The sequence below is a fragment of the Lissotriton vulgaris genome, chromosome 3_2, assembly GCF_964263255.1.
Source record: "Lissotriton vulgaris chromosome 3_2, aLisVul1.2, whole genome shotgun sequence".
NCBI lineage: Eukaryota > Metazoa > Chordata > Amphibia > Caudata > Salamandridae > Lissotriton > Lissotriton vulgaris.
This window is the reverse complement of record NC_141690.1, coordinates 57,778,650-57,805,845: the sequence shown is the minus strand read 5'-3', so window position 1 is coordinate 57,805,845 and position 27,196 is coordinate 57,778,650. Positions and strand designations below refer to the sequence as shown.

Here is a 27,196-nt window from a genome sequence, read left to right as displayed (position 1 = left end):
CTCGTAGGAACATAAAAAGAAACGCGCTTCTGCAGATAGACAACGCTATTTTCTCAGAATATTCAGATTCGTCGATAAAATAGGACTACTTTATCCATTCATTTACACACATTCATACGGAAAAGATCCCTAACCATTCATACATAAATCTTTAGTAGGACTTTAAGTCACCAATAGAAATCCTCACTCGCCAGTAAGATAGGTAACACTTTTCTTACCCTTCACTCAAGCTTGGATAAATTCTACTACTCTTTTCACAGTGAGTTTTAAAACAGAACAGAAGTCCCTATACTCAAAAGCTACGATTTCATAGACAATCCTCACTAATATATTCTACCTTACACACATAGAGTTTCTCTAAACTTGTTCTGTACGACCACAACACTAGTGATATATGACAATACCACTATTTTGAAACAGAAAAAATGCACTGTGTAACCTCACTTGTCACACTACTCATGCCGGCACAACTAGGAGTTTTCACACTGCTGGAAAAAACCTTTCGACCACATATAACAACTTTAAACAAACTTAACAAGTTTTAGACATGTAATCCTATGTAATTACCATGTAACATGTCAGTTACCATAGTAACCGAACTCTGCTACCAAGAAGTTGATCCAGCGCTCCTATAGAAAAACTGTCTCACAAACGCTACCTAACACCTCAATACCCACCATTATTTATAAAACACTTATACAGGCCTATAACACCGCTGGGACAATTATTAAGCAGCTGAATCAAGTGATTTGATTTATATACTAATCACATAGTATTTACACTAATATGTACAACTGCAGTTTATTCTTTATTACCATGATATATAAAACAGCATTTAATTAAATCAAACCACTATGGTTGATGGATCAACTAATGGAAACTAGACCATGAATAAACAAGACCAGCTTCTATTCTATTCTATCTATTCTATTATTATTCAAAGAAAGAGCATTTTAGGTTTCAAATCTTTATTTTATAAGCAAACAAGAAAACAGCATTTTTAATAAGGAAGTGAAAATTAGAACTGACATTTCAAAGTTAACTCAGAAACATGACGTATTAGCAAAATAACAGTTTCCTTTCCCAGAACCTATTTCCCTGTCTCAATCTGTCTTCATCTAAAAGGAATAAAATATTATAAATCAGCTGTCCTTACATGCGCCAAAGGTCCATCAGCATAACGTGCACCATTCAGGAATCGTAAAGTAAGAGTTTTTTCCTCTACTCATGGTGTCATAATTTATACCTTTCTCTCTAGCTAAACTTTCTACATTTTACATTTTTTCATAAGAATCTGCATTTCTCATTAGCTGTTCGGTGTCAGACCATGATTAAGTCATCCAACTTTTGTTTAAATCCGGGCATCATATAAGACCCATTGTCCTTTCTATTCCGCATCCTAGATTTCCTCAAGAATGATACTTATTTTCGAGCTCAGGACATTTACTTCTACTTCCTGGCCTTGGCCACCATATTGTTTTACTGTCCTTGGATGGCCTCCGGGAACACGCTCATCTCAGGAAAGAAAATCGCTCTTTATTTTCTAACAGCTTTGCAGCCAAATTCTTCACAGCTGCGCATGTGCGAAAATCACTCTGGACAAGCTTTCGTGTCTGCAGGTGTCAGCCATGTTTCTCAGAGCCAACTTTAGGCCTCACTTCGGAAACTATTATTAAACAAACACAAGACATCAATTAATCAAAGAATTGAGACCCATTCTGTTACCCTACCCCTTTGCTAATTAACACAGTTAATTATGTTACCTAACTTAAGCACACAAAGCAGCATCAAATTTACCAGTCCTTTTTGAATGTCAGGAACTCTTAGAGCTTTTATCACAAAAATCATAACATAAGCACATAATATAAGCACATGCCATTAAATAAAACTGCCACATTTAATACTGACAAAGACAATAGACAAGGTTAGTTTATTCATTTTTCATTGCGTTTGCAACAAAAAAAGCATATTAATCCCGCGTGTATTTCATGTGTGCATCTTTAAAACTAAGTTGATTAATAATTTCACCACAAGTTTATTAGTCAGGTTACTTTTTTATTAGGAGAGATTAACTTCGCAAGTTTGAACAAAATTTTGTTCTTTACCTTGCTCCATCAGAACATAAAAAGAAACGCGCTTCTGCAGATAGAGAGGGCCATGCCCGTGGAGCTCATGGTGGGCCATGACCAATGTCTTAAATTTCACCCTAGTAACCGAGGGCAGCCAATGGTACAGTCGCAGCTGGAGATGAACACTGTCCCTGGATGACAGACCCGCTAATAGTCTGGCTGCGGTATTCTGTACCACCTGAAGCCTCTCCAGCCGGTAGCCAGGAATACCAGCGAAAAGGGCTTTAGTGTAATCTTGCCTGGACAAGATCAGCGCGCAAGTAATCGTTTGCCTTGCCGCCGGAGGCAGAAGGGGATAAAAACATCTTAAAGATTTCAATAAAGCAAAACAGCCACCGGCCAGCTACTTGATGTGGTTTGCAAAAGAGACCCCGAGATTTTTTGTTGGCTGCCCAGTGGAGTTGGACATGGGAACTCAGGGGGCCAGAGCTGTTCTCTGAAGTTTGCAGGTAATGAACCAAAAAGTTAAATTCCTGATTTCCCCTCATTGCATTTGAGCTGTGCCTCTGCCATCCACTTAAAAATAGATGACAGGCAATGTTGGGCCCGGAGCACCGAATCTTCCCCCTTAGCTCAGGTGAAAAGCAGCTGGGTGTCATCCGCATAGGCCAACACCTTAGCCCCCATCGCCTCTGCTAAATATAACAGGGGAGTCATATAGATGTTAAATAGAGGGGACTAATGGAAGAGCCCTGCGGGACACTGGTTGTAACTGACTGAGAAGCGGAGGAACAAGGAGGAATACATACCTTCTCTAACCGCCCCCTTAAAAAAGAGCAGAGACAGCCGCACACAGCACCCGATACTCCAATCCTGGCCAGGCTTGACATGAGCAAAGAGTGTGGGACCGTATCGAATGCAGCATAGAGGTCAAGCAGAATAAGTGCTGCCCTCCCGCCTGCATCCAAACAATCCTGTATGGCCTCTGCCACCTTGACCAGTACTGTTTCCGTGCTGTGTTACTGCCGGAACCCAGATTGTGCTAGGTGAAGCAGTCCCTCCTTTTCCACATAATCGGTAAGCTGTTTATTAACCGCCTTCTCACAAACCTTTGCCAGAGCAGGGAGAAGGGAAATGGGCCGATAGTTCCCTGGGTACAGAGGGTCAAATGACTGCTTTTCAAAAGAGGCAGGATTTTTGCCTTCTTCTTAGCCTAGGGGACCACCGCTGTCTGAAGGGAAAGATTGATAATAGCATTCACTTCCTCGTTAACAACCTCAGCTGATGATGCCAATGTCCTCGCAGGGCAGGGGTCTTCCGGTGAGCCTGATTTTAAACTTTTCAGCAGTTTTAAACAATCCAAAGGATTGACAGTCTTATATTTGGACAGTAAGTGTCCCCCATAAGCCACTGGACACCCCTGGGCAGTCTCCAAGTGGATACTACAAGGTGTAAAGGTAGATTGATAGGCCAAGATCTTATCTCTAAAAAACCAGAGAGCGTATTACACCAGGAGGGCGAAGATGGCATCACACTTGCTTGGACCACAGGGGACATAAAACTCATAGATTTCTCTGGAGTTATTATTGGCAGCTTCAATACGGGCTGAATAGAATTGCCCTTTAGCCAGCTTAATTGCGGCATAGTAGTATATCTTTTGCTTATCCCTAAGCTTGCTCTTAGCAACTGAACAATAGCCACTCCTCATCCATGCCTGTTCCAGAGTATTACAGTCATGCTTCGGATCTTTGAGAGACGAGTTGAAACAAGGCTTAGATGGTGAATCTCTAGCCTGTCTATAAGAGCAAGGGAGAGCTACCTTAGCAAAAACAGTAGTAGAGATCCAGCTAGAGAACCCTGCGACCTGGTCCTCAAGCTCTCCAACCAACCTGGGTCTGGAAGCAGCCAGGTCCGACTTGAACTCTACGGGATCAACCCTGCCCAAAACTGAATTATAACTCGGGAGAGACAGAGGTTCCGCCTTGGACACGTACCAGGAAAAATAGGTTATAAAATGATCCGACCACGTAACTGGGCAAGGTTCATCTACCTGAATTGGAAAATTAGTACAGATAGGATCAAGAACATGCCCAGCTTGATGAGTGGGAAGGCTAACATGCTGCTCAAGTGGAGCCAATTGTAATCCATCAAGCAGGTCTTGTGTGTCCTTATTACCGGTCTGGTCCAAATTTATGTTCAGGTATCCTAGGACCATATAGTGGGCAAATCGGATCACTTTAGTAGTGAATGCATCCCCCCAGGCCTGGAGAAACATACCCACTGGGCCTATAGATCAACGAGCCACCCAAAGTAAAATGTGCTGAAAGCAGAATGCTGAAGTCAATGGCTATGCAGCCGCCCCAAGGAGTGGCCTCTTCCATCCTGAGAACCCACTTCTTCCTATAAACAATTGCAACTCCGCCCCACCGCCCCATCAGATGATCAGCTCGGGAGATTTTGTAGTCCGGCGGTACTGCCAGAGCATCAATCGGGTTTCAGTCAAAAACAGTAGGTCCAAAACATGGTCCTCTAAAAGCTCGAAAACTTCAGCATGATGTTTCCTAAACGAGCGCACATTAATCAAAGCGGTCCGGATTAAGAGGGCCTATGACCGTAGCTTGGGTAGTGTGCCGGGCCCAGCTGAGGTACCCAAATTCAGTGAGAGCCTAAGCCCACAAGAATAAGAAGCATATTTAGGTGCCCCAGCTAAATTCCAGCGACCAGCATGACATTGATCAATAGGGTCTAAGGCTCATAAGGCAGCTGCCGTATATCTCCTATCAGACCCTGAAGGCTCCCGGGCAGCGTGGCTGGCACTGGCCACTTCCGGTACGCTGACCGGCGCAGACGGGCTTGCCTTAGGCGAGCCACAGGCGCCCCCGCTGCGCGCCCGTTTCACCCGCATTAAAATAGTGCTAGGTACAAGAGGAACTAGACCGCCAACGCTCCAAGATGGCGGTTTCTCGTGTCACCAGGAGGAATGGCAGGAAGAACGCTCGGCAGGTAATCTCGAGTGCAAATGAGCAAAATGAAATTTTATAGTGCAAGTATGTGGCCAACAGGTTAAAAATACACATTCAATGTTTTAAAATATCAGAGACTCAAACTGCGTAATGAGGCAAACGCAGAACACATCTACCCCCTATAGCTCTCACCTCCGAATGACGCGCGCTTAAAATACCCCGGGTGCAAGAGGAACTAGACCGCCAACTCTCCAAGATAGCAGTATCTCGTGGCACCAGGGGGAAAGGCAGGAAGAACGCTTAGCAGGTAAGCTCCAGTGCAAATGAGCAAAATTTAATTTTATTGTGCAAGTATGTGGCCAACAGGTTAAAAATACACATTCAATGTTTTAAAATATCTGAGACTCAAACAGTGTCATGAGGCAAGTGCAGAACACATCTACCTCCTAAAGCTCTCACCTCCGACTGACGCGTGTTTAAAATAACCCCGGGTGCGAGAGGAACTAGACCGCCAACTCTCCAAGATGGCAGTTCCTCATGGCACCATGGGGGAAAGACAGGAAGAACGCTCAGCAGGTAAGCTCGAGTGCAAATGAGCAAAATGTAATTTTATAATGCAAGTATGTGACCAACAGGTTAAAAATACACATTCAATGTTTTAAAATAACAGAGACTCAAACAGTGTTATGAGGCAAGTGGAGAACACATCTACCCCCTATAGCTCTCATATCCGACTGACGCGTGCATTAAATACCCTGGGTGCGAGAGAAACTAGATCCCCAACTCTCCAAGATGGCAGTTCCTCGTGGCACCAGGGGGAAAGGCAGGAAGAACGTTCGGCAGGTAAGCTCGAATGCAAATGACCAAAATTAAATTTTATAGTGCAAGTATGTGCAAGTATTATACCAAAAATATCCTTCATGTTGTACTTAAAAAAAAAAACTTAGATCTATCTTACATAGATCACTTTACCATCTAGGCAATTGTCATAGTTGTAACATAGATCATAAATCACTTTTCCACTGGCAATCACAGTCAGTGCAACAAACCAAATTCTTCTTAGTTGCACATGTCATGAACGTCATCATGAAAACATTAGGCCTAACATTCCTGTTAGGGTAATAATGCCAATACCTGTTCCAGGCACATATCATGAAACCATCAGGGCATACAGAAAAGGCACCATCAGTTTGGTTCCAACAAAGAAACACTGGACTCCCCATATAGCCTTAGGGCCTAACCTGATGTAAATCCTGACCTCAGTATGTACAACAAGTGCAGTGATTACAGGCAGGGTAGACACAAATGCACTCCTTTGAACCAAATTGCCCCCAACAGGCAGGCACAGCTGCCCAAAAGCCTGTGGCACTGCCAAGACAAATGCGGTGAGGGCCCGTTCTAGACTTGCCTCTCGATGGCTACAAGATTGAGGCAAAATGCCCCAAATGTCTGAAAAGCGGTAGCTGCCCATGATCATGCAGTGTAGCTATGGGTCGCCAGAACATGCAGAAGACCTCCCCCTGTCTTGTGTGGCTGCTTAGGTCGGGCTGAAACCTTGACACTCCGCGCATAACTAGTTTGGCAGCCGCACGCGAGTGTGCAGTGCCACTGCCACGCAGGAAACCTCAGCCACCACTCACTAATCACTGAGGGGCTGAGCTGGTTAAGTTGCAGCTGAGGATGCGAAGGTGAAAATGTGACAGGGCTGCTCCTTGGCTTGCTCCAATATGGGAGAACTCCTGTTACCATGGGAGGCCCAGTGGGGCATTGTCTCCATCTATCTGCTCTCCAGGACTCCTGGGGGACCCAGCGCATCAGACAGAATCTCCCGCCGGGACCCTGGTTGCTACGGCAAAGCGGCTGTGGTGCGGGGAGGGCTTCATGTTGTGCGGCTGGTGCTTTCCTTTTACGATGGCAACCCCAATAGAATTGAAGTGTTCACAATGCGCTGATTGTTGAAAAATGAAGCACGCCGACCATATTGCTGTCACAAGCAGCCAGTGCTCCTTTCTCTGAACTGCAATTGTCATAGTCATAACATAGATCATATATCACTTTCTGAACTTTCTACCTGAACAAATTTCTAACTGATATCGACAATCTCTTCAATAGTGTCCTATTTCTTTTTGCTTGGAATCTCACCATTATCTTGATTATTTTTCTTCTCTTTAACTTCACTGCATATATTCTCATAACTTCTTTTTTGACCTACTGCACGCATATCTGATAAACAGGATATTTACCTAAATTGGGAGCATACAATCTTCTTAACCGATTATACTCTCCTACACAATTTGCATCTGAACTAATCTTTGTCTCATCAAAAATAAATCAAATGCAATCTAGATACAGTTCGGGACAAAGCAACATTTGCCATACCCTCTTTAAATACGGTACTTCCAATGTTTACCAAAGCACTTTCTACACTTAAACCTTGAGATTTATGAATCGTCACCGCATATGCCAAAGAAAGAGGAAACTGTTTTCTACTAATATACAAATCTTTAACAAACAAACAACGGCCAATTTATTTTACTTCTTCAATTTGATTAAATTCAATTCCATCTCTATTTTGATAATTAACAAATCAACAACTTTACCCATTGCTCCATTTACTAAACCTTTTTCCACATCCAAATTACACCGTAAAATTACCCGACAGTTTACACATAGATATAAAAAAACAGCAGTTTTAGATATAGATTTTTCTATAGAATACAATTTTGTTTTTAATTTTTCCATCAAAATAATAGTGATTCCTTTATGCTCTATTTTATCAATGGCTTCCATCTTTATTATTTGTTAATTTTCCAGCTTTAAAAGTTCTTTATTGATTGTAGAACACTTGTGCAGTGTTGGCATTAAGCAGATTCTATATATATTTTCTGCATTTTTTTTTTTTTCAGGAACTATATTTTAATTTGGAAACAAGTTAGTAAGTAACCAACTTTGAAAAGCTTGTTTGACATGTTCTGCCAATACTCCAATTCTTATATCTTGGAGAATGGTTACATAATCAACATCACTTGCCTGTCGCATATTTTCAATGAGTTATATTTATTCAAAATATGACCAAATGTTAACGTTTCCAACAATTCCCAAAGACTTTCTGGTGTCTTCATCCTCAAGCGTTTTAAACACTGGTTGCCCTTTTACAGGAGTAAGTTGCAGTAGGTCACAAAAAACTATCACGTTTTCCTCCAAATAAGATATTGTTTTCTGTTTTTAGAATTGCTGCATTCTTAAATAACCAAAGGCAAGCATTACGTTTGAGACCATGCACACCTCATCAATAATCGGAAGTTTAATTTTCTTTAGCGCTCTCGAAACTTTATAATAAGCTTCTCCAGATAGCTTGTGATATTTCAATTTATTTTTATGCTTTACATGTAGCATTAGTAAACAATCTAATATCATTCCTTTAATGTGTGCTGCCAACCCAGTTGGAGCAGTTAAAAAACAAGATAAATGTGAGTCAGTTGTTTTCCGTAGATAACTAGTCAAAACTTTTATTAAGAAACTTTTTCCTGTACCAGCTTGACCACTGACATACATTCGAATAGGTTAAATGTTGTGCATGTGCATTCTTTTTTTTCATGATGAAAACCATGATCGATCTGTTGTTTCACTTGCTGATATATTTCTTTCCGTTCAATATTTAGTTGCTCTTCCAAGTATCCTAAGTCCATATTATCTTCTTAAGCTTAATGCATTGCTGTTTCTACTTCACTCATAGTGAATGCTGCTTCATTTTCAAGAATTGGGTGTCCTAGTGGATATTGACTCAGTGGAGCAGAACTTGTGTTTAGAACTTTCTCTTGCAATTTCAGCTGCAATAGTAGCTTCTCGATCAATTTCTTCATGCAACATTTTGAGATAATTTGCAAAAACTGTGCATTCAATGCTATCTTTACATGCATTGAAAGAATCTTCATAGCACTGAAAATCTCCAAGTAATTTCAATTCCGTACGCCAAGGCTTTGAGAGTTGCAAAAGTACTAAATAGTAAAATTCTCTTTTATCAGAAGTATCACAACTCAGTTTTCTATGATTAATCAGATTTCCTTTACTTTGTTTTACTATACATCCTTATGAACCAATCACAGCATATTTTCCTTCATTTATGCTTTCCATAGCATTTCTCTTAAAACTGTAATATTGCAGCACTTCATAGAGACATAGGTTTTCAAAATAACTTCTTTTTAGATGGTACATATCCAACATGTTTGTATTGACAATATCTGTGCTTTCCGGTTCATTTACTGCTAAATAATCGATGTCTTTAATAGATTTAAGTACTTGATTTTGCGTTGAAGCAAGACCTAGACTCACACAAATGATTCCTCTAGACTTTGAGTATAAACTTGCAGACGACAACCGATCCGAGCATTCATACGCTTGAATCTCTCGATGGGATAATATCGTCAAACTAAAACTGTAAAATTTCTTACTAGGACTCTTCTCATGGGAAATTTCTTCCCAAATTTCTTTCAACTCCGTCTTTTCCGATTTTGTTCTGTATGATGTCACATACCAAGCAACAGCAATGGAATTATCTGCAACATACTGGATATCCATATTAGCATTCCACATTGAGAGAATAATTAGATTATAATCATTGATATACTTTGATCCTTCACTTCTTCTCAAATTGTACGTATTTTTGGGAGATTTTCTAGTGATGGTATGTCTCACTGCTGACATGAAACTGTTTACTCTTCCTTTGGATATTACTGGACATGTAAATCCCAAACAACATTTTGTGTGAAACTTTTCCTTCGACTTGTATTTTCGTTGACAGTATTTGCCACATCGATGACTTTGGAATCATAAAACTTGTTGCCTTAAGGTGTTTTCTTCTGTTCTTTTTGGTATAGCACATGTAACATAATCTTCACTGAAAGATAAAACAGTGTCATCCAAATCAGTTCCAAACGTGGGAGCATCCTTGATCCATAACAGTATGTGTATATGAGGAGCACCCCTAACTTGATACTAGATTGCAGATAAAAGACATCATAGCTTCAAACCTATGATTGAAATATCAGCATACATTTACAGGTTCCAAAGAGCACAATTCTACAGGTGTCTTGTATTCAATATTTTTAATATTTGAATTTTCTTCCTGAAGAAATTCAAGTAAATCATCCAAAGCGTATTCAGCACAGCTTAGGGTAACAAACGATGTAAGAGTTCCTAAGTTCCTTAGCATGCATTTTAGTTCTCCATGACGACAATACCAATACTCATTAGTGCCACGCTGACATGCCATCAAATTAATTCATTGAGACTCTAAATGATCGTCTCTTTGATAAATTCCTTTGCAAAAACATTTTGAAGATGTACTCCTGTTTTAAATATGTGGTTGACTGCACATGAAAGTCAGGACAAGTCACTCCCAAACAAAAGATAAAATATATATGTGATACATTGTCAAAATATTGGATGTTCTGTATACACTCTTGTTGTCCAATATTCTGATGCAGGAATCTGCACTGATCGTTCGTCATATCGACCACTTTTTCCAGTTGGGAACAGCTGCGGAAAACAACGAGCTTCCAAACTTTTTTCCCATACACTCATTGTAGTCCTTTTCGCTTTCTTCATTTGGAATAATTCAATAGTATTCCCCATCACTTCTTTCGAATGAAGTGGATGTACACTATAATGTTCATACATTTCTTCCCTTTTGGTCATGTTAACTTTTTCAATTTGACCCGTTGACGTTTCACTATCAACTACTTAATGTATTTCTTCGTCTTCTATATACACATTTTTGTAGTAATCATTATTTTTTATAAGATATAATGTTGTCTTTTTCACTTTCCGACCCAACTAATTCCTGCCATATTTTCTTACTCTTAGTAGGAACACCATTAAGTAGAAAAACTAGTGGTTCATTTCCTACATCCTCTACACCAAGAGTTTCAATATTTGTCTTTAAATCTAAAGGTAAATATACAACTCTTCCTTTCAAATATCGCTGTAAATCTGAAGGAGGCAATGTATCTGTTTTAGGCTCTTTTTTTCATTTAAATATCTTTATTTATCAACAAGTCAGCATATACAACAAACAGCAGTTAAGATTACATATATCCTGTATAAAATAAAGGACTAAACAGTAAAGGAAAAAAAAGACAGTTGGTTCTCAAACACCCTCGATCCTAGTGCATATCTATACATTATAATATAAGTCCCCATATAGATTTTAATTTATTCAAAGCTTGTGTTCCCCTTGCATTCGCCAGAGTCTATTCCATTGCGTATATTTCCTTCATCAATATCCACCAATCACTTATATTTGGAGGATTTGGACTGATCCAAACTCGGGCAATCAGCAATCTGGCTATTACCAACAATATCAGTAAAAGCCAATTCTGTCTGTGATTGAAGGTTTCAGGTCCCAACATGATGTCTCTCACAGTAGGGGAAAAATCTATCCCTAACTTTTGAGAACAAATCTGACCTACCTGTTGCCAAAAATTATCGAGTTTGGGACACTTTACAAACATATGTATTATATTTGCTCCGAGAAGATCACATCTAGGGCATTTTACTCGCATACTGGCAGATCCTATAACAACCCATTTAGCTACTTTCTCGATTCTATAATAAAGGGTACAAACAGTACAAAGCTGTTGCATTTGTAAATTAGTAGCATGTACAGATTTCTTAACTACCCTTAGACTTTGTTCTATATTGTTTACCCTGACCTCCTCCCCCAATATTATACTAATTTTTTTCATCAAGATCAAAGGCAGAGATAGCAGTATTTATATGAGCCGGAGTCTCACTTCCTTGAATAAAACCATGTTGATGGACCGAGACAAGGTCTGACATAGCTGGTGCCAGCCGGGTAGCAAGAATTTTGGCAAATATTTGAATTGATAAGTGAAATAGGCCTATATGAGCAACACTCATGAGGAGGCTTGTTTTTCTTTAAAAAAACTATTCGTGTCAAGTTCCAGGATTCAGGCACTATACCATGGTTGCCAATATATTGTATGATCCCTCTTAATGGTTCAATTAACTGCTTTTTAAATATTTTATAAAACTCCAAAAGTAAGGAGTCTTACCCTGTCGCCTTTCCTGAGGGAAGTGGAGATATTGCTAAAAGTATCTCCTCCTTACTAATATCATTACCTATTGTAACAACATCTTCCTCTTTTACCTTTGGCAAGTATATGCTTTGAAGATATTGTTGTATGTCTTCCTCATTTGTTACATTAGTGGAAGTATATCATTTCTGATAATAAGCAGAAAATTCTTCTAAAATCTCTTTCGGTTCAGAGTACATAATAGCATTGGCAGCCTTTAATTCTTTGATATAAGTTTTAGTTTGATCATCCGCTACCTTATGAACAAGGACTTTTCCCACATGTTCACCAAACTCGTACTGTGAAGCACGATACTTATTAAATCTTGCAACAAGTCTTTCCCAGGGTACCTTTTTAGCAGTCACCCTCAAATCAATTATTTCACCTAATAATTCATCCTGGTTAGATAATCCTGTCTAATAGCCAAAATACCTCCCTCTATTCGGTTTTACTTTTTTTTATTTTGCTGTAATACATACTGCAGTGTCATTCCTTGAATAACTGCTTACTACGTATCCCATATTATAACAGGAGTGACTGAACCTACGTTCTCCTGGAAAAATACTTCAAGTTGCCTCTTAGTTGTTTCTATATATGTCACATCTGTAAGCAGATAGTTTGGAAATGTAAAAGGTTTACGTGTCTCATCTCCTGCTACGACCTGAAATGTTACCATAAGAGGATTATGGTCAGAGGTAATACGTGGGCATATCATTATATCAGCTGTTGCGGAAATCCCGTTTGAAACCCACACCATATCTAGTCTTGAATATGAGTGATGTGGAGACGAATAATAGGTAAATCCTGCAATATTAGGATACAAGCATCTCCACAAATCTTTAGCTAGCTGTAAACGACCCAACTCCACTATCGCAGCTCTTGTTTTAGACTTTCTGTGTGTGGGCATTTGTCTACTTGTATCTATATTATAATTCATAATACCTTTAAGGTCACCCATTATCATCTTCTCTCCCTCCCAATTTAATGATTCCATATTTAGAGCGTCAAAAATTGATGGTTTGTCTACATTAGATGATACATAGAGAGTGGGGAGATGCACTCCTGTTACTCCTTTAATTGTCCAACGCTATTTGAAATATCCACTTTTAACTTTGTCGGGTGCTCCCTCTCTGTGCTCCACCCATTCGCACTGCCAACAAGTGATAAACGCAAAGGAAACACATTACAGTCTCCATATAGCTGCACAACCTATTATAATGAATTTAATGAATTAAATTCGTAATCAACATTTTCATTATTCCTGAATTTTAACCACAATTATCCATTCATTCTTCAATCCATTATATCCATTTTCTGTATTTCTTTTCTTTTCAAAAAACACAAGGGAATCCTTGTTTCCTTATGCCAATGCATTTCAGGAATAATCCCTTTTTCGTCTACATTAGAGCCATATATAGCAGATATGACATACTTTTTACCTCATATTTCAACTTGTGCAATTACCCATTTCCCAGCATGATCTGTCATTGTTTTTAGTATCACACAGAAAATACCATTTTGCTTCCATATAGCCACTCCTCTAATGGAATAACACTGCAATGTACAGGCAATAGTTTCATAGACCAATTGTGCTAAACGTTTCCGATTTTTATAAGAAAGTTGTGTTTATGTTAAAAGACCAAACTGAGGGTTGTGTGTATTTAAGTCTTACCGTACCAGCTTAAGTTTACTATTTAGACTTGCGATATTCCAAATTATACACTTAATTCTATCCATGATCAAAGTATCTTTTTCCTTTCATGTAACCCATTGTATCCAATTTCCACCTTTTAACATTTATTCTTTTCCATTCGCTTTCCTCCTTTCCTGCTATAAACAAACGTATACTTCATTTTTCTTTGAGCTGTCTTGTTGATTTTATTTTCAATATTTTGCCCCCTTGACCCCTCCCAAAACCATCTTGCCAACTCATCCCATGACTTAGGAGAGGAATTACCACCCTTGAAGAAGCTGCTACAAAGGCAGCCAAAGGAAACTCCCACAACCAAATCCCTGCACCCGATGCTGTGAAAGTTTAACAATCTTTTCCTAATCATTCATTTAATATTAATTTTACATCCTTTCTTCCCACCCTTCTCATGTTGCCATTTACTGATAGTTTTCTTAGCCTCATTAACAATAGAAAAAAATGCATTTGGCCACCTCTCAAAAACTTCAAACGTGCTGGTTCTTGGAAAAATACTTGTGCATTTAAAGCTGTTATAAGTTCAATTAGCTGCCGCATTTGCCATCTCCTATCCATTGAAGCCTTACACAAATGTGATCGCACAAAAAAAGTAACAGCATCAATTATATTGGGAGAGCTTGGGCAGGCTTTTAAATATACCCCCTGATGCAACAAAGAATTGCCAAAATATATTAACAGAGGCCTAGGAAACTGAGACCCTTGTCTCAAGAGGGAGTCTATGTTCCCGCTGAATCATGCTATCCCGGTCCCAGTCGACCAGATCTGGGAAAGCTTTCTGAAAAAGCAGTACCAAATAAGCCCGGGGGTCTGCGTCCTCTTTTCCATCCGGTACACCAAATAGTCTCAGGTTGTGCCGGCGTTGACGATTCTCTAAATCCTTCACCTTAAGTTGCAATGCTCTAGGGTGTCAAGGGTATGAGTTTGTTCAATTGCCTGTGACTCAGCCTCCTCACTGTCTGCCACACGCTGCTGAAGGTCTACAATATCCTTTACAAGAGTGTGCACCTTAAATGTTACTGCCTGTAAGGCCTGTTGAATGCCTTGGTTTTCCATTTTAAGTTGCGAAAAGTGCTGCTGAGCTTCTTGCCTATGATCTTTTAAAGCTTGGAAAATTGAAGCTAATGACGGTTCTGGCTGGAGACTAAACTGCTCTGATGATATTAAATCAGGATTACCAAAATCAGTTCCAGAAGCTTCTGAGATATCAAGTGAAGCTCATTGCATAGAGGCAATGGAGGCAGTTGAGACAGTAGAGACAGTAAATATACATTTTCCCATATCGCCCACTACAGTATCCTTGTTCTGGAGTGATTCTGTAGGGCTACTCCCAAATAGTCGAGAAACCAATGACTTCACCACAGCTTTCGTTTGGACCCAGCGACGGAGGGAGGTATCATTAAGTATCTCTTTATTACGTGACATACCACCTTGTTGGTCAGGTTTGGTCCGCGTCTTCTTCTTATTACCCTTGAACGCATAGATTTTGTATTTACATTTCTTTTCTTGGCCACAAACTTTGGTGTTTTCTTTATATTTAATTCAACTTTTTTTCCCCAACATCATTTTGAATTATCTCCTCCTCCTCCGATGAACTCACATTTAAACGTGATTGTGGATTCCATTTGCACTTCAGGACAGTCATTACTAGATGAGGAAGTTAAACTAACTGGGCAATTATCACAACCTCTTTGTTGCAGCCAAGAAGTCTGTTGTTGAAACTGAGAGCTGTCAGCAAAATTAACCATATTATTCACACTAGCCGTGTCAGTTATAGCAACCGCGCTGTCAGCGCGACCCTCAGTCTCCACCATTGAGTCAATCTGAAGTATAGTCCTGTACAGATTCCCATCAATCTGCTCCAACATTTCCCTATTTAATATATCTGCTCCCTACTCCGGTACGTTTCCTCCTATAGGGGTTCCATCTCCTCTCTGTCCCCCCTCAGATTTATCCACGCATGTTTGCTGGTCAGGAATAGCCTCCAGCTGAATACCCGCAAAGTCTCGCTACTGCCATTCTCAATAGGCAAATTTAGGGCAAACAGTTCTGCAGCCTTCCCTGATCGAATTAGCTGGGGTATAGGCTTACCAACCTTGAAGCCGCCAGCCCGAGATCTTGCGCTTGCCGCTCCAGACCGGCGTCAGCGTCTTCAATATCCGCCATGTCCCCCGTTACAACAGGAAGTAATTGCCTACCCCCACACGTTGAGCGAACTGGTACCTTCGGAGCCATCGTGATTTTGGCGTCCGTATCCAGAGCTAGGAAATCCCGCTGATTGCCGAGCTCAGCCAACAGATCAGCCAAAGTCTGTGAAGCTGCCTGAGAGCGCCGCCAAGAGTAAACGCCAACATATTTTGCAGGTATCCCGGGTTAGTTTGTAGCCAGATTTTTCTTCTTCGCTACTGTAACAGCGTAGGAAATCTTGAGACTCAGTTCAAACTTGGTTCCGCCGCATTAATTCAGTAGATTAAGCAAATCATCCATCAGGGTTTTATGGGAGCTGCTCAGGGTGCCTGTCTTTCCGGCGGCGTCAACCCGCCATCTTGCTCCTCCCACCATGTTACCCTGTTTTAGGCTCCATGGGAACAATAGCCTGAAATGGGTGCACACATTGAATCAGAATACACTCATACGTGTTTAAATCTATTAGTTCTAGAGGAATAGTTACCAACTCTAGATTATTATGGACAGCTCTAGCAGGCATTTTATTATCATCTAATTTGTTATAACAATATTTACAAATATGCTGATCAGTACCCAAATCAAAACAATCCTCTATCAACAAAAAATTTGCAAATTCTTTCCACTTATCATTATTTTCTCTTTCACTTTTTAAATACAAATCAACAGTCCTAGTCTGATTTCTATAGTGAGTTTGTCTGCAACAAATACAAGTGTAATTTGGCCTTTCAAACGAAATTACATTAAACTTTGTAATTAGTTCTTCAAACTTCTCTGTACTATTATTTTCCACATTTTCCTCAACGCCTACTTCTATCAATGTCTCACTTTGTCCACTCTCTCCTTCAGGACCAAAGTAACAAAATTCTATTTCATCACAAACTTTTTGAACATCTGATGCTGACCCATGCAAAAGAGCACTGTTTAAGTCTTTTAAAATGATTGCTGGACTTTTTGCATAATACAATCTTCTCACTAACTTCCGCATTTGAGAATGATGTACTGCTAACATTCTAAAATGATGAAAAACACTTTCACATGCTTTTCTTGAAAGACAAGTCAGTGAATAACCTTGCAAAACAGTTTTTATTCTCACTCTGCAAGTATCTGGTCCTTGCAACATCTTAATCTTTTGTTTAACACTCTTTTTTACTATACTCTCATAAGGAATTGCAAAAAATATCAATTGATCTCTGTTGGATACTACAAACACTACTACAATACCAAGTATACACTGAAGCGTTATGACGTCTCCCTAGAACTTCATCAGCTATCACTGCTTCTACATTTCTGGGAACCATCTTCTCTTTCTCAATTGGACAACCATTTCTACCTCATAAGCTCGACCACTGGTATCAACTGCAAGCAATATGTATTGGATTTAAAATAACTCTCTTCAGTAAAAGAAGGCTCTGAACATGAACTGTGTTTCCATTCTCCCATAGAAATAACACAAAAGTTGCTTCTGGTAATTAGTCTCTTCTTACTTTTGACCTTCATAACATGTATTGACTTATCTATGGATCGAATTCTGTTTAAACTAAAATGAATAATTTCCTTTTTAATTGAAAAACTTTCTCAACACTAGTTTTATTCGATTGTGTGTCTGTAGAATAGGTCATAGTTCTGTCAGAATGATTGCAGGATTAGACAGAGAGTGACAGTGTGATTACTGACTTGCATAGCTACTACTTGCATTTTAGCAGGAGTGAATCAGTAGTCTGCAGGGCGTTAGGGGACCGGATAGGTTATGCACATTTGTCTGTAACACTGCATCTATTAAGGCCTGAGTCATTGTACAAGTGCATGGACAGTGAATGGTTAGTTAGAGGGCTGGTAGTTGACAGCAGAGTCAGTTTAAATGATCTTGAGTTTCAACACAGTGATTAAAGACATAGTTCTGTCAGGATGATTGCAAGACTGTACAGAGAGTGACAGTGTGATTGCTGACTTGAATAGGTACTACTTGCCGTTTAGCAAGAGTGAACCAGTAGTCTGCTGGGGGTTAGGGGACCGCATAGGTTGTGCACATTTGACTGTAGCACTGCATATCTTAATCTCTGAGTCATTGTACAATTGCATAGACAGTGACTGGATAGTTAAAGTTCTGGTAGTTGATAGCAGAATGAATTTATGAGTGTTTGTAATTCAGCAAGTATGACTAGAAAATGTCATGGTTCTGTCAGAATGATTGCAGGAGTGGACAGAGAGTGACAGTGTGGTTGCTGACTTGCATAGCTACTACTTGCATTTTTTCAGGAGTGAATCAGTAGTTTGCAGGGGGCTAGGGGACCGCTTTGGTTGTGCACATTTAACTGTACCACTACATCTAGTAAGGCCTGAGTCATTGTACAAGTGCATGGACAGTGCCTTGATAGTTAGAGTGCTGGTGGTTGACAGCAGAGCGAGTTTAAAAGTGCTTGTGTTTCAGCACAGTGATTATATAAAGACATGATTCTGTCAGAATGATCGCAAGACTGCACAGAGAGCGACAGTGTGATTGGGGCACTGCAATAGTACTACCTAAGTTATTGCAGGAGTAAATCAATAGTGTGCAAGGGGGAAGCGGACCGCATAGGTTGTGCACATTTGACTGTAGCACTGCATATCTTAATCCCTGAGTCATTGCACAAGTGCATAGACAGTGACTGGATAGATAGAGTGCTAATAGTTGATAGCAGAATGAGTTTATAAGTGCTTGTGTTTCAGCACAGGGATTAGATAAGGACATGCTTCTGTCAGGATGACTGCAGGAGTGGACAGAGATTAAAAGTGTGATTGCTGAACTCCATGGGTAATAACTGGATTTTTGCAGGAGTGAATCGGTACTCTGTGGGGGGTTAGGTGACAGCATGCATTGTGAACATGTGACTGTAGCACTGCTTGTCTTAGTGCCTGAGTCATTGTGCAAGTGGTTGGACAGTGACTGGATAGAGTGCTGGTTGTTGACAGTAGAGTGAGTTTAAAAGTGCTTGTGTTTCAGCACAGTGATTAGATAAAGTCATGGTTCTGTCAGGATGATTGCAGGACTGCACAGAGAGTGGCAGTGTGTTTACTGACTTGCATAGCTACTACTTGCATTTTAGCAAGAGCAAATCAGTAGTCTGCAGGGTGTTAGGGGACCACAGAGGTTGTGCACATTTGACTGTAGCACTGCATATCTTAATCTCGGAGTCATTGTACAAGTGCACAGACAGTGGCTGGATAGGTAGAGGTCAAATAGTTGACAGGAGGGTGAGTTTATAAGTGCTTGTGCTTCAGCACAGAGATTAGATAAGAACATGCTTCTGTCAGGATGATTGCAGGAGTAGGCAGAGACTGACAGTGTGATTGCTGACTTGCATGGCTACTATCAGGATTTCTCCAGACCTGAATCAGTAGTCTGCAGGGGTTTAGGGAACTGCATACATTGTGCACATTGGACTGTAGCACTGCTTTTCTTAATGCCTGAGTCATTGTATAAGTGCATGGACAGTGACTGGGTAGGTAGAGCGCTAGTAGTTCAAAGCAGGGTGAGTTTATAAGTGCTTATATTTCAGCACAGGGATTAAATAAGGACATTGTGCTGTAAGGATGTTTGCAGGAGTGGACCGAGACTGACAGTGTGATTGCTGACTTGCATGGCTACTATCTGCATTTTTGCACAACTGAATCACTAGTCTGCAGGGAGCATAGGTTGTGCACATTTGACTGTAGCACTGCTTGTCTTAATGCCTGAGTCATTGTGCAAGTGCTTGGACAGTGACTGGGTACCTAGAGTGCTGGTAGTTGACAGCAGGGTGAGTTTATAAGTGCTTATGTTCCAGCAGAGTGATTCGATAAGGATATGGTTCTATAAGGATGATAGCAGGAGTGGACAGAGAGTGACAGTGTGATTGCTGAACTTCATGGCTAGTACCTACATTTTTACAGGAGTAAAAAGGCTTGTCTTAATGCTTGAGTCATTGTACAAGTGCATGGACAGTGACTGAATACTAACTGGGTATTTACAAGAGTGTATCAAAAGTATATAGCTGGTTAGAGATCTGCTTGCATAGTGCAGAGAATATCTCAGCTGGACTAGTGTTAATGTCTACACCATTCCATAAGTACATGACTAGTAACTAGAATATGTACAGTTCTGCAAACAGAGTGCATGGCGAATTTATAAGTTTTTATGTATTGGTGTAGTGATAGGACAAGTAGATAGGACTGAATGGGTAATTGGAGAATTGCATGGGACAGACAGGAAGATTCCTAGTTTGGATTTGTACTAACTGGGTATTTACAAGAGTGAATCAATAGTATGTAGCTGGTTAGACATCTGCATGCATAGTGCACAAAATACCATACCTGTAGTAGTGTTACTGGCTAGGGCATTCTATAAGTACACAGATAGTAACTGGAATAATTACAGTGCAGCAAACACAGCCCATAGAGAATTTATAAGTACTTAGGTTTTAGTGCACTGAATGAATAAGTCTATGGTGCTCTATGGATGATTGCAGAAGTGTCTCTGTACTAACAGAGCTATACCTGCTCTGCAAGAAAACTATAAGATTAAAGTACTGCATATTTCTCTACTGCTGCATTACCTTTCTACAACTACTTTTATTATCACACATAGCCAAATACAAATCAGTAATCACATTTCTCTGCAATAAGTCTCACCATATCACTGAAAAACATAAATGAGTGTCTATCTACCACAACATTATCTACACCACATAAATTCACAGAACAAACTTCAAATTGAAACTAAACACCAAAAATGATGTCGCATATTTTAATTATACCTCTTTAGAGACTTAAAAAACTAGTCTCAATCAATCAATAAAACTTTATTTCGGTTGTTTTTCAAACCATTAAAGTACATATACAATATACAATTCTTATCTCACAGAAGGATGTAAACAAATATCATGTAAAGTGCCAAAAGTGAAAAAGATATGCTTTCTTCCACAAAGTAAGGTCAAGACAGAAAATAAGAATATAAATGATACAAAGTTCACAATGAGTCATTACTGCTCCAGACAATTTCTCAGTTTAACAGTCAGTTTTAAAAATTCCTTAATTTGGAGGATACTGTCACAATGCAGAAGTTGTAAATACATTAGCGCCGGTCTGATTTGTATAAAATTTAATTTTTTTAAAAGTGTTACCAGGTAGCGCTTGCGTGGGAATTCATAAAACTTACATAAAAATATAAAATGCAGCATATCCTGCGGAGACTTTCCGTTGCAGCTGCAGGGTAATGCCAATTTGTTAAAAATGTCTGTTTTTGGTCTGATCAGCAGATGATGGAAGAGATTTAACCTAAACCTCGTTATGAGAAATTTTTCATGGGAGGTCAATGAGCCAGTCAGGTACGGTTCTATAGTTTCACAAGTTTTCAGCATGGCAAATTTCCTCACGCTTTGTTTTTGAAGCTCCACATCCTCCCTCTGGATCCTCCTATCCAGAAGGAAGGCCCGTTTAATGGGCTCCAGGTCCCTTTTACAATTTGGCTTGGGTATTCAAACAGATCTAGACGACCAAGCCTAGCAAAGTTAGATTTCAGATATTTCAAGCAAGGGGTACACATTGCATTATCCTGACTCAGAAAGTCCCTCATAATCAAATGCGTTAGTGGTACATCCTGGTTCAACCACAATTTTAGCCAACAGATCAAGGGACGTACAGAAAACAATGCACTTAGATATTGCGTCTTTAACTCTTCATGTACAGCAAGATTGGGGGTACCTACCGGGACACACAGAAGACGCTTCACAAAAGAGTTCTCAGCAATCTGCAGGTGCTCACCACCAACATACCCCCAGATTTCACTCCCATAGATGGCAGTTGCCACTGACTTTGCATTGTACAATTTCAGCATGGCACAGATAGGTGTTTTCCCCAATTCGGCAGCAAAATTAAAAATAGAAGCATTAACCCTCACAAGTTCTCCTTTCTTTTTTGCAAGGTGAGGGGCCCAATTCAGTTTGGTATCAAAAAGAACCCCAAGGTAGGAGAATGTTTTTGTTAAAGGGATTACAGCTTCATCAATTTTAAAGGTGAAAGTCCTTCTTGGTTGCTGGCCTACTTGCATGACAAATGATTTTGAATTATTGACCAAAAGATCTCTATCTGTCATGAACAATTTAAAAGCATTTAGGAGAGATTGGAGCCCCTTCTCAGTTCTTGAAATTAACACCGCATCATCTGCGTACAGAAGTAATCAATCAATCAATCAAGACACTTGTAAAGCGCGCTACATACCCGTAGGGTCTCAAGGCGCTGGGGAGGGGGGTGCCGCTACTGCTCGAACAGCCAGGTCTTCAGCTTCTTCCTGAAGGAGAGGTGGTCTTGGGTCAGGCGCAGGTCGGACGGGAGGGAGTTCCAGGTCTTGGCGGCCTGGTAGGAGAAGGACCTTCCCCCTGTAGTCGCTCTTCGGATGCGGGGGACGGCGGCGAGGGCGTGGGTGGCTGACCGGAGGTGGCGTTTGGGAGCGTAGAAGTTGACTCGGCTGTTGAGGTAGCTCGGGCCTTGATCGTGTAGGGCTTTGTGTGCGTGGGTGAGGAGGCGGAAGGTGATTCTCTTGTTGATGGGGAGCCAGTGAAGGTCTCTCAGATGTCCGGAGATGTGGCTGGATCGTGGGATGTCGAGGATGAGTCTGGCTGAGGCGTTTTGGATCCGCTGGAGTCTCTTCTGGAGCTTGGCGGTGGTCCCGGCGTAGAGGGCGTTGCCGTAGTCCAGTCGGCTGGTGACGAGGGCCTGGGTGACGGTCTTCCTGGTCTCTGTGGGGATCCACCAGAAGATCTTCCGTAGCATGCGTAGGATGTTGAAGCATGCCGAGGAGACGCTGTTGACTTGCCTGGTCATGGAGAGGGAGGAGTCCAGGATGAAGCCCAGGTTTCGTGCATGGTCTGTCGGTTTGGGTGCGGTGCCCAGGGCGGGAGGCCACCAGGAGTCGTCCCAGGCGGAGGGTGAAGGGCCCAGGATGAGGACCTCCGTCTTGTCCGAGTTCAGTTTCAGGCGGCTGGTCGTCATCCACTCGGCTACCTCTTTCATCCCTTCGTGCAGGTTGGCTCTGGCGGCGGCGGGGTTGTTGGTCAGGGAGAGGATCAGCTGGGTGTCGTCGGCGTAGGAGATGATGCTGAGGTGGTGTTTGCGTACGATGGCCGCGAGGGGGCTCATGTAGACGTTGAAGAGGGTGGGGCTCAGTGATGATCCTTGGGGGACGCCGCAGATGACTTCGGAGGCCTCTGACTTGTACGGTGGTAGGCGGACTCGCTGTGTTCTTCCGTCGAGGAAGGAGATGATCCATTCCAGCGCCTTGTCCTGGATTCCGATGTTGCTGAGGCGCCGTATTAGGGTGCGGTGGCAGACCGTGTCGAATGCCGCGGAGAGGTCTAGGAGGATGAGGGCCGCTGTTTCTCCATTGTCCATCAGGGCTCGGATGTCATCGGTGGCGGCGATGAGGGCGGTCTCGGTGCTGTGTTTGGCTCGGAAGCCGGACTGTGAGGGGTCGAGGGATCCGTTCGTCTCGAGGAAGGCGGCCATCTGCTTGTTGACGGTCTTCTCGATGACTTTGGCTGGAAACGGGAGAAGCGAGATGGGGCGGTAGTTCTTGAGGTCGGTGGGGTCTGCTGTTGGTTTCTTGAGTAGAGCGCTGAGTTCGGCGTGTTTCCAGCTTTCGGGGAAGATGGCGGTTTCGAAGGATGTGTTGATGATGTCTCGCAGGTGGGGTGCGATGACAGCGTCGGCCTTGTTGAAGACGTGGTGAGGGCAGGGGTCGGTTGGTGATCCGGAGTGGATGGAGTTCATCGTGCGGATGGTGTCTTCTGTGCTGATCGGGGTCCAGGTGTGGAGGGTGGTGGTGGGGGGGGGTGGCTGGTCGGTCGTGGTGTGCGTTGGTTGGTTGTTGAAACTGCTGTGTATGTCCGCGATCTTGTTGTGGAAGTATGAGGCGAGGGAGTTGCAGAAGTATAGTAATTCCCTGCCTTCCGACTCTCGGGCAATCTGCCGGCACATTCTGAAGCACGTTATCTAGCTCATTGATATAAAAATGATTAAAAGGAAGGGGGCCAAGATACATCCTTGGGGTACACCCTTTCCAATGTTAAAATTATTCGTTACACTCAGATCTTGGGAGTATCTCACGTTAGCTCTGGTGTTATTATGCAGATCAGCCAAAAAACCAACCAGACCACTATCTACCCCCTTCTCCCTCATGGACTGCCACAGCTTTCCCCTGTTAACACAGTCGAAAGGTGAGGACAAATCCATGAAGGTGAGATGGATGATGCCCCATTGCACTACAGTGTACATGCTTAATATTAAAAAGAGATTCAGGCACTGTGTTATTGTGGAGCTACCACTGCAGAATCCATACTAAGAAATGGACATAATGTTTGTTTCCTCTGCCCATTCAGATCGTCTCTGCAATACCATTCTTCCTACAATTGTAACCACGGAGTCTATTAATGAAATGGGTCTGTAACAATGTGGACTTCCTTTGTCCCCCTTCTTAAAGACCGGGACAATTGTAGAAACACCCCATGATTGTGGACAACCATCTTTCACAGCAGCGTTAAAAACAGGCTCTAGTATGGGTGCCCAGAAGTTAGGCTCGGACTTAAATAAGTCCGGCGGGATCCCATCAGGCCCTGGGGCTTTCCCAGCTGTTAGTCCAACAATGCCCTTGATAACCTCACCTCTATTAAAACTAATAAGTTCACCACCACTGACAGAAGGGGCAGTATTATGAGACTCATTCAACGAGCAGCAATACAATTTCTCAAAATGTTCTTCCCAGTCCTCCTTAGGTATGTGGCATTCTAATCCGTCACCCTGCTCCTGGGCCAAGAATGGTTTCCTCATCACTTCCCAGAATCTGGTGCTACACTGCAGAGTGAGTAGTGGGATCAAGAATCTCATTCCAAGCCTCTTCCCTAAGGGATTCCTTGTGTCTGGCAATAATAGTTTTATAGTTCTTCCGGCATAGCTGTACTTTTGCCTTTATTCTTGATTTGGAAGCCAGTGCTAATCTTAAATTTCTGGCTGCTTTTGAGCATTCATGATTAAACCATTTAGGTCCCTTGATCTTCAGCTTCTTAACAGGAGCTGACAACATCTTTGAAACCTTTACCGTTAGATTTTGAAAAGCACTAAGGACATTATTTGGCTGTGCGCCTTCTTGCATACAGACCATGATCTCATCTGCACAAGCGATTTTAATCTCTTTGTACAGCAGGTCTGGGGTGATCTTGGACCATCTTAATCGCCGTCTCCCATCTGTCGTGCTCACCCTACCTGTAGTGTGATTCAACCCTTCTTTAACTGACCATGGCCCCCTCATATGTACAGTGAGTGGATTGTGATCGCTAAATTCACTGTCATCAATAATGAAGGAATCCACAAAGGACTGCATTGATGATGTTAAAAATACATAATCAATGAAGGTTCCCCTCCCGTGACCCTTGAAGGTCGGTGTCTCAAAGAGCATAGTAGGGTCCATCAGTGCCATTGTCGCCGCTAAGTCCAGATCATTAAGCATATCATTTAAATGTTCCCCCTCAATTGTGTGTTCAAGGTGAAAACCCTCGGATTGCGCACAGTGCAGGTCCCTAATTCATTTAAAGAGGGGGTCCCCACAGGGATGAACATTAAAATCCCCCATGATCAAGAGATTATGCGAGCAGTCTTTCATTGAACTACTAATAAAATCATTCAGTGCTACTATCTGGCTAAGGGTTGAACAAGAATTAATAGCATTATAAAAATTAACCACACCGGCCATACAGTTTTCCCCCAATAAAACTAGACCGATGATACCAGTATTACATGTTGAGACTCTACGTACTTTGCTGGATAGTGCAACAGAAACGAACGTGACCATTCCCCCTTGGGTCTGCCCCTACTAGTTGCTGTTGCAGGGACATAAAAAGCCTTATACCCTTCGAGAAAGTGGTTGCATTCAATAGACCAAGTATCCTGCAGGCATATGATTTGGTACTGCTTAATATACCTGATCCAGTTACAGTCCTCCATCTTAATGCCCAGGTCTGCAATGTTCCATAAGATTACGTTATTCTGCCTCATGTTTACGCCAGTTATCTCTGTGCATCCCACTACCTCCAATCTATGACTTCTCAGACCCACAGATTCCTCACGTCAATCACATGACTCTAGACCTGAAAGTATGTCGTATCTATTCTGTGTTGCAATGTTAAACCCATTCCCACATTGATTACCAACATTGTATACGTATGCTCCATTAGGGGTCGGTGGCTGATTAGGAGTAAATGGTCTAAGAGACCCGGAGTTCAGGGGGGCTTTAATCAAGTGGGTATAAAAGTAACCAAGAGGGCGTACACATATACTATTCACAGTGTAAACTAAAGAAGCCCCTCTTAATAAAACTGTGGCAACATGTTGGGGATGTTTGAAGTTGACAATAATGCAATCTCCATTTGTTGTCTTTCTGGATGTTCCAATCCAGTTCACCCTCCTTGTTGACAAAACTTGGTCAGCAAATGCAACTGGAAACCCACAATTTTTGTTCAACCATGATACTGTTCTTACTGTTCTATTTTTTAATGAGTCATGGGATTCCTCATAGAACTGGGGAAAATGACACTCTGTGGGGGGAACATTTGTAAGAACAATCACATATGGTGCACAATCAGGAGGAAGGTTAGCATGGCGGCTTATCTTTGCATACATAGGAGCCGTCGTTCCCTCGGGATCTACCGTTGCCTTTTTATTCTGGGTGATTGGAGGGGTAGACTCAAGTGGGGCTGGCTCGATTACAGATAATAGCTGGCTGGTTTGCTGTAAGTTTGCTCTACAAGCTCCCTGCCCCTCGGCAACTGGTCTCTTATCCACCGCTTTTGATCTTCCTGCAGTGGCTGAGGCCAAGTGTGTTGCTAACAGCCCACCCAGTCTATCAACTTCTAGGGCCAAGGTGTCTAATTTGGAAATCAGGGGTTTCATCAGCTCTACAATTTTTCCCTCTATCTTAACTTCTATCGTATAGATTAGAAGGTCAAATTGCTCCGAATTTATATTGACATTTGTACCATCCCCACTTTTTCCTTCCTGCGAGTCAGTTATAACTGCAGCACTATTTGGGGTAAATGGCCTTTTTCTACTCTTTTTTTACTGTTCTTTCCACCACTTTTAGTTTGTGGCTTTCTGCATGATCTCACTGGCCTA

General features: G+C 41.6%; 1 pseudogene; it reads right to left on the bottom strand.

Annotated features, from left to right (window-relative positions):
• Positions 1 to 24,370: 24,370 nt before the first annotated feature.
• LOC147725329 (uncharacterized) lies at positions 24,371 to 26,029 on the bottom strand (annotated as a pseudogene).
• Positions 26,030 to 27,196: the final 1,167 nt, after the last annotated feature.